This window comes from Amblyomma mixtum, chromosome 5 (assembly GCF_055824585.1).
Source record: "Amblyomma mixtum isolate Tamu chromosome 5, ASM5582458v1, whole genome shotgun sequence".
Classification (NCBI taxonomy): domain Eukaryota; kingdom Metazoa; phylum Arthropoda; class Arachnida; order Ixodida; family Ixodidae; genus Amblyomma; species Amblyomma mixtum.
Window position 1 is genome coordinate 90,895,236 of NC_143016.1, and position 9,620 is coordinate 90,904,855.

Consider the following 9,620-nt stretch of genomic DNA (forward strand, 5'->3'; position numbering starts at 1 on the left):
AATCTATAATTTGTGCTAAAAAAACATGACGCATTCAGAACCAAGACTCTTTACTACGGGTGTTTGGAGTGCGATGGTAATTGCAGACGGCAAGAATAAGTGAAGCAGTTCAGAATTGCTGCAAATGATGGCGCTGGTGCAGAAAGAACGGCGTCCCACACGCAGTCTGAGTACGGACCGATTAGTGTTTTAAGGAGGGGGAGTTGATTAAATACAGATGTTTTGTTCCAGCCACTGTTGCGTAAACGCCGCTCTAGGGCAGCACGTGCGCATTCTGCTTTCGATAAGTTGTGTGTAAGAAGGCAGAAGTGTCCGCCACGTGGCATTGTCGCGCGAAGAGCTTAACTTGGATTATCACCTGGGGACCAAGCCATTACCTTGCATTTATTCGTATTAAGTAGATTGTCTGCTTAAAAAGTTGTTTACTCAATATAGTGTAAAACTCACCCTCACATAGTGGCACCGTTAGTATTGCCTTCAGATACAAGGGTAAACAGACACGCAACGTTACAGGAAGCTGCGAACAGACCTCGGAAGAAAGGAAATTCTGATGAGCTGTGCACTGCAGCAGGCCAGGCGCCGAGCACTGCTGAAAAAAAAAAAGACTGGAGTGAAAGCAATAGGAGACGTTGCTGCTGTGAATGATCCCTCGTAAACTAGGCAGGGTCAAACAGGAAACTTCTCATTGGATCAATCGGCTGAGCGTTAATCTTCAGTTTATGCAAAACAAGACTTAACTGCTGTACACACCGCACTCTTCTCTTTTCAGAAACCTTCCATTTTTTTATAATCCTAAGGGTGTACGGGGCTACAAATAATCATGTCACAATCCGTATAGTGAATAATGCCGCCGCTCTTAGGAGCGTTTAATATACACAGACAACTGCGACCGCCAATGAGGGTATCTCATCAGCTACTGAATAGAAATTTTAACTTCCAATTTAAACTGAAATTTCACTACCTCACCATCAGTGAAGCATAACATGGCACCAAACGTAATATTTAGCACACGCTGAAGGCTGACCGAAAATTAGATTAAGTTGCTTGCGCACACTACCAATAATTGTAATGATAACTCATGTGCTTCCTGAGTGAGTACTCTCACAGGGTAAGCCAGAGGAGCTCTTAGTACAAATATTCTCCGTAACTTTATTGCAGCTTAGAAGAGCTAAACACGCAGCATTTATTTTTTTTTCGCAAAACAAATATTTCTTATTTCCTGCCCCCTACACAGGCCTACTTACACTTTCTGCCCACTTACACGCTATAATGGGTTGGGAAAATGGAACCCTTGCTCCAACATGTTCAGGAACGTACTTACAAGAAAAAAAGTCAATCCATCCAAACAAAAGATACTCTCGCAGTCTAACAGCTTATTCAGCGTAGAAAAAAAGAAGCTTTACGTATGTGAAAAAAAAAAAAAACAGTATACTATTTCTGCTACCCTGTCTTAGCTTCGCACTTTTAAAATGAAAGAAAGAGGAGCTGGGTTCAAAAAACATCGTCGTAAATATGTTATATGAGTTCGTTTACTTACAAAGTTCCTTTTAGGGACATGGTTCAATAGGCGTGAAATATACATGTCCAGGATTCTTGGACAAATTTTCGAATATTGAAGTACTGTAAGGCAGTGATGTAAATAATGAAAGTAATGATCCACCAGTGTGTAGCAAAATTTTTCTTTCAAGTTCTTCCATCGCTAGCATAGAACATTTAAGGCTAGCACAGAAAACCAGCCGGGAGCGTTTTTGATGATGACAAAAACGTTAACTAGAAAAAGCAAGCATGATGATCTGAAATCTGAGAATATTTTGATTGCTATTGTGAAATCTTACAATATATGAAAAAAATTGCTTTCATAAACTGTTTTTCGTAGAAAAATGATTTTGCCCAGAATTGCTGGCTATGAGCGACGTATTTGCCATATAGCCTGTCAAAATGTGCACACAATCTCACCTCCTGTATCGAAGCGGGAAGTGTGGACCCCGGAAGACAATCTCGCTCAAGTTAGGCGTTCGGATTAGCCAACAGTTATCCTTTTGCCCAAGGCAGCTAGACATTAACTACTGTGGAATTCCGAAGACATTCTTGCATTCATTACTTCGCGAATTTCGTCGAGCGCTTGCATGGCGCAGTGAGTTTTCTCCGAACGAAGGCGGCACGCTGCGCATCATCAGCGCCACACCCGGCCAGAAAAACAGGTTTGTCAATTCTCGCTCCTTCAGTGGGTATCAAGGCCAGACGGGGAAGAAACAAGGAAAAAGAAGCGAGCAGAAATAAAGCAAACCACCCCGACAACATCGATCCATGGGGGCACGCGATCCGACGCACGGACAAATATTAAGCGAGCGCGATTCCCCCATTTCGCAATTACCACGAGAAGGCCAATCGTGCGCATAAATAAGATAGATGGCACGAAGCAGACTCCCCTGAACTAGTCCTCGCCGAAGTCTGGCAGAGCAACACACGTGCAACATGGCCTTTTCTGCACGCACTCGGAGTTGGTTTGGTTTATTTAAGCGTAAAAGGCGTCACGCTGACTGAAACAAAAGAGTCTCTCTCGCTTCGTCATGAGAAATGGAAAATATATATGAAATAACAAAAGGAAATGAGAAGGTAGAATGCCACACTGGCACAAAACCCGTAACTTATGAAACTGACTAAATGAGGTTTTAGCATTTAATAATTAAACAGCTACGCCATCTATATAACTACCCATGTATTTCATTTTTCGTTTAAGCTTACGGCTGTAGAGTGCCTTCTCGACTTTTAATCATTTTGAAACCGGTTTTCCCAACTTTCACAGACGCTGCGGATGCTCAAAGGCGCCCAAAGAAAACTTCAAAATGGTTTGTTTATCTCTCTTTTCATCAAAACCCCGTAAACTGATCGGACATTATTCAATCTAGCTACTTACTGCCAGCTGCTTTATTCAGTCTAACTATTGCCAACTGTCTAAGTGCAGCTCAAATGACGATGAGGAACTTAAAGTGAGATGCGTTTCTTTCGCTGTCAGTGCTTGTATTAGGAGCTGTTTTTCACAAATCCCCAAATTTATGCCAATAGGCATGCTGTCGCAGTAAAAAAAAAAAAAAATCAGTTCGGAAAGTAACTTGTTTATAGCCCGCTACTACACAACACAAATGACAGACGAAGAAACACACGAAACAGACGAAGCGCTAACCGCAACTGTTTAATAGACACGAAACACGTGTCCTTTTATACCATATAAGTCAGGGAACCAGAAAAGAAGCCCACAATTCCGCTACCGTACATTCATAAGATAACTCATTGACTTAAAAAGATAGGCAGCAAATATATTGTACCAGTAGTTTTTACAGCACCCCAGATGATTTCAATGTGCGGAAGTGTAAGCACAAATGAAAAGTGAGAAAAAAAGGCCAAATGCGGTATCGCCCACAAAACGAAGTAAGTGGACTGCGATACACGCATAGCTTACAAAAGTCTCTTGTAGAAAAAAATGCATCGGCCAATTCAGAAGATGCATCAATAAGAGATTAATTGAACATTCTAGGAATTGTGGCCTGGTTACGCACCCAGGGAACCTGGCTACGCATTGTGCTCGCCACTGCTGTCATCCGTTGTTCAGTAATACAAGCATAATCGGACGTGAATACGAAAGGATTGAAAGGGGGATTAGGGCCCCGCAGCGGTGGATTAGTGGTTATGGCGCTCGCCTGCTAGCCCGAAAGACGCGGGTTCGATCCCGGCCGCGGCGGTCGAATTTCGGTGGAGGCGAAATTCTAGAGTCCCGTGTACTGTGCGATGTCAGTGCACGTTAAAGAACCCCAGGTGGTCGACATTTCCGGATCCCTCCACTGCGGCGTCCCTCATAGCCTGGGTCGCTTTGGGACGTTAAACTCCAATAAACCAAACCAAACAGAAAGGGAGATTAGAGAGGCGTTCGCAATTTTTGAAGCGGATCCCGAGAAATGTGCTAGTGATTCATCCACAACCTTGACGGAAGCAGAAGTAGCACTAATCAAGAACCGATAGTGGTGTAAAAACGCCTGCTTCATCGTGATAAAACCTGGACACAGTATGTGCTTAGACGGTATAAAATGACAAGCGTTTTATGTTTAATAAACAGTTGTGAGTTCGCGCTTCGTTTGCTGCGTGTGTTTCTTCGTCTGTCATTTTTGTTGTGCAGTAGTGCGCTATAACCAAGATGCAAAACAAACTAGCCCCTGTTCTAGCACTCTTCCCAAAGTAAAAGCATCTGGCTCTCACGGTACCTTGAACCCAAATGCGGGTTCTCGAAGTTCGTAATTATCAAAGGCGGGATGGGGATATATTTCGGTATAGTAAGCAGCCTTAGTCACCATTAGGGACGCTATATATTCAGTAAACGTGCCGGATAGATAATAATAACTATTATTTGTGGTATATACACCTGGAAATCAGCAGCAGAGCATGAAAGTATGAAGCAATGACACACAGAAGCAGATTCGTTGGCGGTGGCAGGTGTCGAATGGAGCGAATACTATGGAGAATGCAGCTTTCTCAACGCATAAGTCTTCAAATTATCCCTAAATCTGATGTGCTGCGTATTGGGAATTTTCCTCACTCGGGGAACATAAGCTGCTCAGTGCAACGTACATTGTGAACAGGGAATATATTCTGATTTTATGCGTGTACTACTGATGTTCGATCGCTACTTCTCTCTAATCATTTTCATTATACAACTGCTTGGAAGTATATATAGAAACGCTCTTTTGTTGAACATTTCACTTGGAGCATGAAACTCCACAGAAGGTGAGAAATTTGTTTTTGGGTGTTATTGAAGAAGGAAAAAAAAACATGTTTACGTATAATATAAACCTAGCAACTCAAGTTTGAGCAAAAAGAATATCGAGAGTCGGTTGGACGTCGGTAATGACTGCTAGCTGCTGAACGTATCGAGTTTCAAGGCTTGAAAACAACTTAAGCCTTGCAAAATCTGGATTTATAACAATTATCAATGTTGAAACTACCGCGAGAAAGACGAAGACGTAAGGGAGAGAGAGAAACAAAAGACGAGAGCTCGTCCTGCGCGTCTTTACCCTACGCCTTCGCAATTCGCTCTGTTGCTTAAACAGTGTATCACCAACTTGCCCCTCTAGCTATCATTTTGAGTCCTTATCAAGCAGGGGTAGCTTGTTCTTATGAAGGGAGGGCCACGGTTATATGCAAGACTTTTCACCTGGAGAAACCTGAAGTGATTAATCATGCTCTTCTGGAAAAAACAAAAAATTCTTTTGTGCGCTTGTGAGCACTTGAGCCTCGATGCCGATTAAGACGATCTACCGGGATAAAAATTTCAACTGCGTTTTCATTCGCTTTCGGGTACGGACTGTGCACAAAGCACGAAAAAGAGAACCAAAATGAATTGCCCCTTTTTCTCAAAGGGATTTCTCTAGTGTTTTTAATTTTACCACCAAGAATAAACACCAAAAGCTCTGCTGTGTTTTGACTTGCACGCACATGTACATTGGGGCCGTACGTACACTGAACAATTGAAGTGGAAATTCTGTCGTTTCACGGCACCTTTGATCATTTGTGAATAAGAATGTAAGACTTTGCAATAATTTTCGTGAAAACAAAGTTATCAATACATGTTTCTAGGGAAAGAAATAAAGCACCCTTCTAAGCAACGATAACGAAAAAAGAAACAAAAAAGAAAACTTGAATGACTCAGACACCTTCTTGGAATCTGAAATGTGTTTTTAATTCGCCACTAAAGTTTTCATGAAAATTTAGAATGGCCACTTGAATGAAGCGATAGGCATCTGTTTGGGTCGGCGCCAAGTTCGTTGGCATGCTGCACGACCCGCATAAAAAGAATAAGGCCTGAGGTCACACTTGCTCGTTCTCTGCAAAAGCAATAACAAAGGAGAAAGAGAGAGAGAGAAAGAACTTTATTTAAAGATAACGTTAACAGCCTTGAAGGCAGGCCTACTTAGTCCAAGACCCTTCTGTCTTTACCCTCCAGCCTGACATCAGAAGGGTAGTCTACCAGGATGTGGAGGTAGGATATGGGGAGTGAATGGGTGGCATGCAGATTGAGTTTGGGCATTCCCAGATATAGTGATAAAAGGGGGGAGGGGGAGGGGGGAGGGTTGGCTCCGCATATGGTGCAGTGCAGTGGTAAGGCGATGGGGTGGAGAACAAGCGGACAAACTTGCGGGGATGGGAAGAGTTGTTAACATTGGCCGACTTTCAAGAAATGCAAGAGTGTGGCAAACACCGTATTTAAATAATTTACTGGCTATCAGTGTAGATAGAGGAATAAACTAACATGTGAAGGATGGTCACATGCAATGATGTTTATTACCTTTGCGCACATTGCGGGTGCTGTTACATGGCGATTTTTACGTTGATTTGGAGGTAATTTGTGCGTAATGAAGCATTAAGTGACGTTACGAAAAACGAAGCACTGAAAAAAATTACCATGATTATGCTTTCTCATTAATGCGTTTTACTAGAGAAGCTGTTGCAGGCTCTTGCTATTTCTGATTTTACGATTGCTGTTTAAGGAAGAGACATTAAAGAGACTTGGTGAGCACTGCGCTTCAAGTACCACCAATAAGAAGCGTCGGGTAGTCAACGGATCTTCAAGCGGGGAGCGCTCTAAGACGGCTGCATGCTCACGCTGACGTCACTGGGAATGGTCAAGTGATAAGCTTCAACAACAACAACGTCGACGATGATGTCTACGCCGGTTGCACCTGGAATGGTGCACTAGTAGCTGCGCTGTAAAACTTCAAGGGCATTTATTTGTCTGGTGCCGTTTATATTCTGCCAGGTAGCTGCACATTAAACATCAGAAGCTATGGTCATGCGTCCAGGTTATTGAGAGTAGCTTAATTTCTAGGCTTTGCTGACCTCATCTGAGCTTTAGTGACAGTTGGGTAATGTTATAATATCGAGGCCGTAACGGCACTCATGATCTAATGGCATCTTTTTGTGAGTGCGAGAAGATTTTAATTGGGTTACTGGATCGCAGACAGCATAACCCGGTTAGGTGAACACGAGATCACACACTAATGACAGTTTTGCAAAAGAAGAGGGGGCATACTACTGGGTAATTATACGGCATTAAACACGACGCATAGGAAAAACCGCGGCGGCAAGCACCCACTGAGAACCCCAGTTTATTAAGATAATAAGGTTCATTAAAGAGCTGCCGATGCGCATGCCAAGGTTAATGCACGCAATTGTGTAACTGAGGCACTATTTTGATCATGATGCACGTATGGATTCAAGAAAAGTTTTATGGCTGCAGCCATTTTAAAGCGCTCTTATTCTTGCGGTAATAATCAGAGTTGATTAGACTACCCCCTATCGAGGGTATTCCTGGGACGAGTAATAAATTTTCGCTTTCAGCTGATGGATTGGGTGCACTGAGTAGTAGCCGACCTGAACACAAAGCAGGGGCCAGAATAGCAATGCGTTTGCTGTTTCTAGTTGCTATACAGCCATTTTCTCTTTATATTAGCATCAGGTTCAACGATCCGAAACAAAATACACATTTAGCAGGTTAAAATGTGCGCAGCGTACGAAGACTTAAAGCTTGCTTAATGTTCCAAGAAATTGTAAGACATATACATATCCTGGCTATATGGCAAGCGAGTGTCAAAAGTTCGCCTTTCAATCTTCTTTAAGGTCACCTTGCTGTTCCTCGCCGCTGCCAGAGAGAGGCAACTAAGTTGCAATTCTAACAGAATATCACTCGTAGTGAAGCGACGGCATAGATCGAACAAACCAGCGTCCCCGATCTAATCCTAGGAATCAGTGAAAACTTTCTCCTCCACTACGCAACGTCTGAAAATTTGCAACCGCTTGGAAACCGATGACTAAAGCGACACGCACGCGCGTACACAAGAGCCGCTGTACAGCACGGAGTACTCATTCAATGAGCCTGTGACGCACTCTTGGACCTGTGCCCGTGCGGTCGTTCTAGCTGAAGCAAGTCAACCTGTTGCCCATTGTGCTCGCATGCGGGAAACACAACTCAAGAGACACCTCTGGAAGGAAATCAAGTTCCCGCCATCTTGCAGGGCTGTCCAAGACTAGTACGACGTCAGAGCGCCTAATGCTCACTCACGTTTGCGAACTGGCTGGTTTTGGCATTGCGTGTGCTGGACATTACCAGAGCTAAATCATGTCCCTTGCGAGTCAGTTACCACCGATGGGGATCGGGTCGTGTAATTCTCTTACCGTGCGTGGAATGTTTACAGCGTTTAGCAGAAAGCGAGTAGCGGATAGTAGCGATGGCGGCGACGGCTTTAATGTCAAAAGATAGAATTGACGTTACATTTGCAAGTGAGGGTTTTTGCTAAGGAAGAAATCTTCAAGCGTGCATGGTTTTGTTAAGTATGCCTTCGAAATATTTTCATCATATCTTCAGATACCCAAATTGTCGAATTGCAACGGATTATAACAATGACGCTGTCAGTGGCCACTATGGAAAAACTCGCATCACACAGCTGTTCGTGAGTCGTTTCTTTCCTAAGCCCCAGTGCCATCGCTGTTGTAAGTGTCGGCTGATAGCGAATACTTATACCCCTTTCGTGAGGCCTTTAATTTTGAGGATGAGGTCCGCGATGATTTGTTAACAGGCAATGGGCAATAATGAAAGAGAGAAAGGAGAGATCAGAGACTTTAGCCGGAGAGTTTAACTCGCGGACATGCTACACCACGCAGGGGACGGGAACTGGGGCAAAAACTCCAGAAGGAGAGTAGTGCAGAAATTAACAGAAGAAAAGAATAAGTAAAATGAAGCATTTGTTCGAATATAGGTAGACATTTTCACAGTCGTCCACTGCTAACTCGGATGTCGACCAATACGCGAGTCATGGCCAAAGCAGAGCGCGGCTAAAAGACGCAGAGAAAGAACGGAGAAAACAGCGCCACAGATACTGCTGCGGAAGGCCTTGCCTTCGGGCAGCCTTCGAACCTTCATGAAGTGCGATAGTTGCTGCCACCATCACTGTGCAGTAGTATCAGGAGCACGTTTGTTTTCGAAGGATAAGTAGAAAACCAGCGAAAAGGACGCGTTCACAAGGAAGAGAAGTACACGGGACAACGCTTCGTAGTTTCGTGGTTATGCCTAACAGCCGTCTATCCAATAAGGCTCACGAGGCTATCAAAAAGAATTTCAGGCCTGCCAACGCGAAGCCTTCTAAGGTAAAAAGGCGCGCCCTAGAGCTCTTGGAGACTCTTAATCTTGACGGTTTACTTAAGGAAGTTAACAAGAAAGAGAATACCGACGTGCTGAGAATGTTTTTCGCAACAAAAACGCATAAAAATGGCTGCCCTGTTAGGGCCATTGTCACAGAAGACAGTTCGTGGCAGAAAATAGTGGGCCAGTTTTTGAAACGATCCTTGGACCCCTTGGCACCTACGACCCCTTTAGCGTTCGGACCTCGATGGACGTCGTGGACTACTTATCCGCTACCAGTTTGAGTGCCAATTCCGCCTTTTCCGTGGACATCGAAGACCTCTTCTATTCGGTTCCACAAAAGGACTTGTTAGTTACTGTGCGGGATCTCATCGAAAACCGAGGTGCGGTGGCCTTCCAGAACAGCTCGGGCATATCGATGAATTCCTTTTTAGAA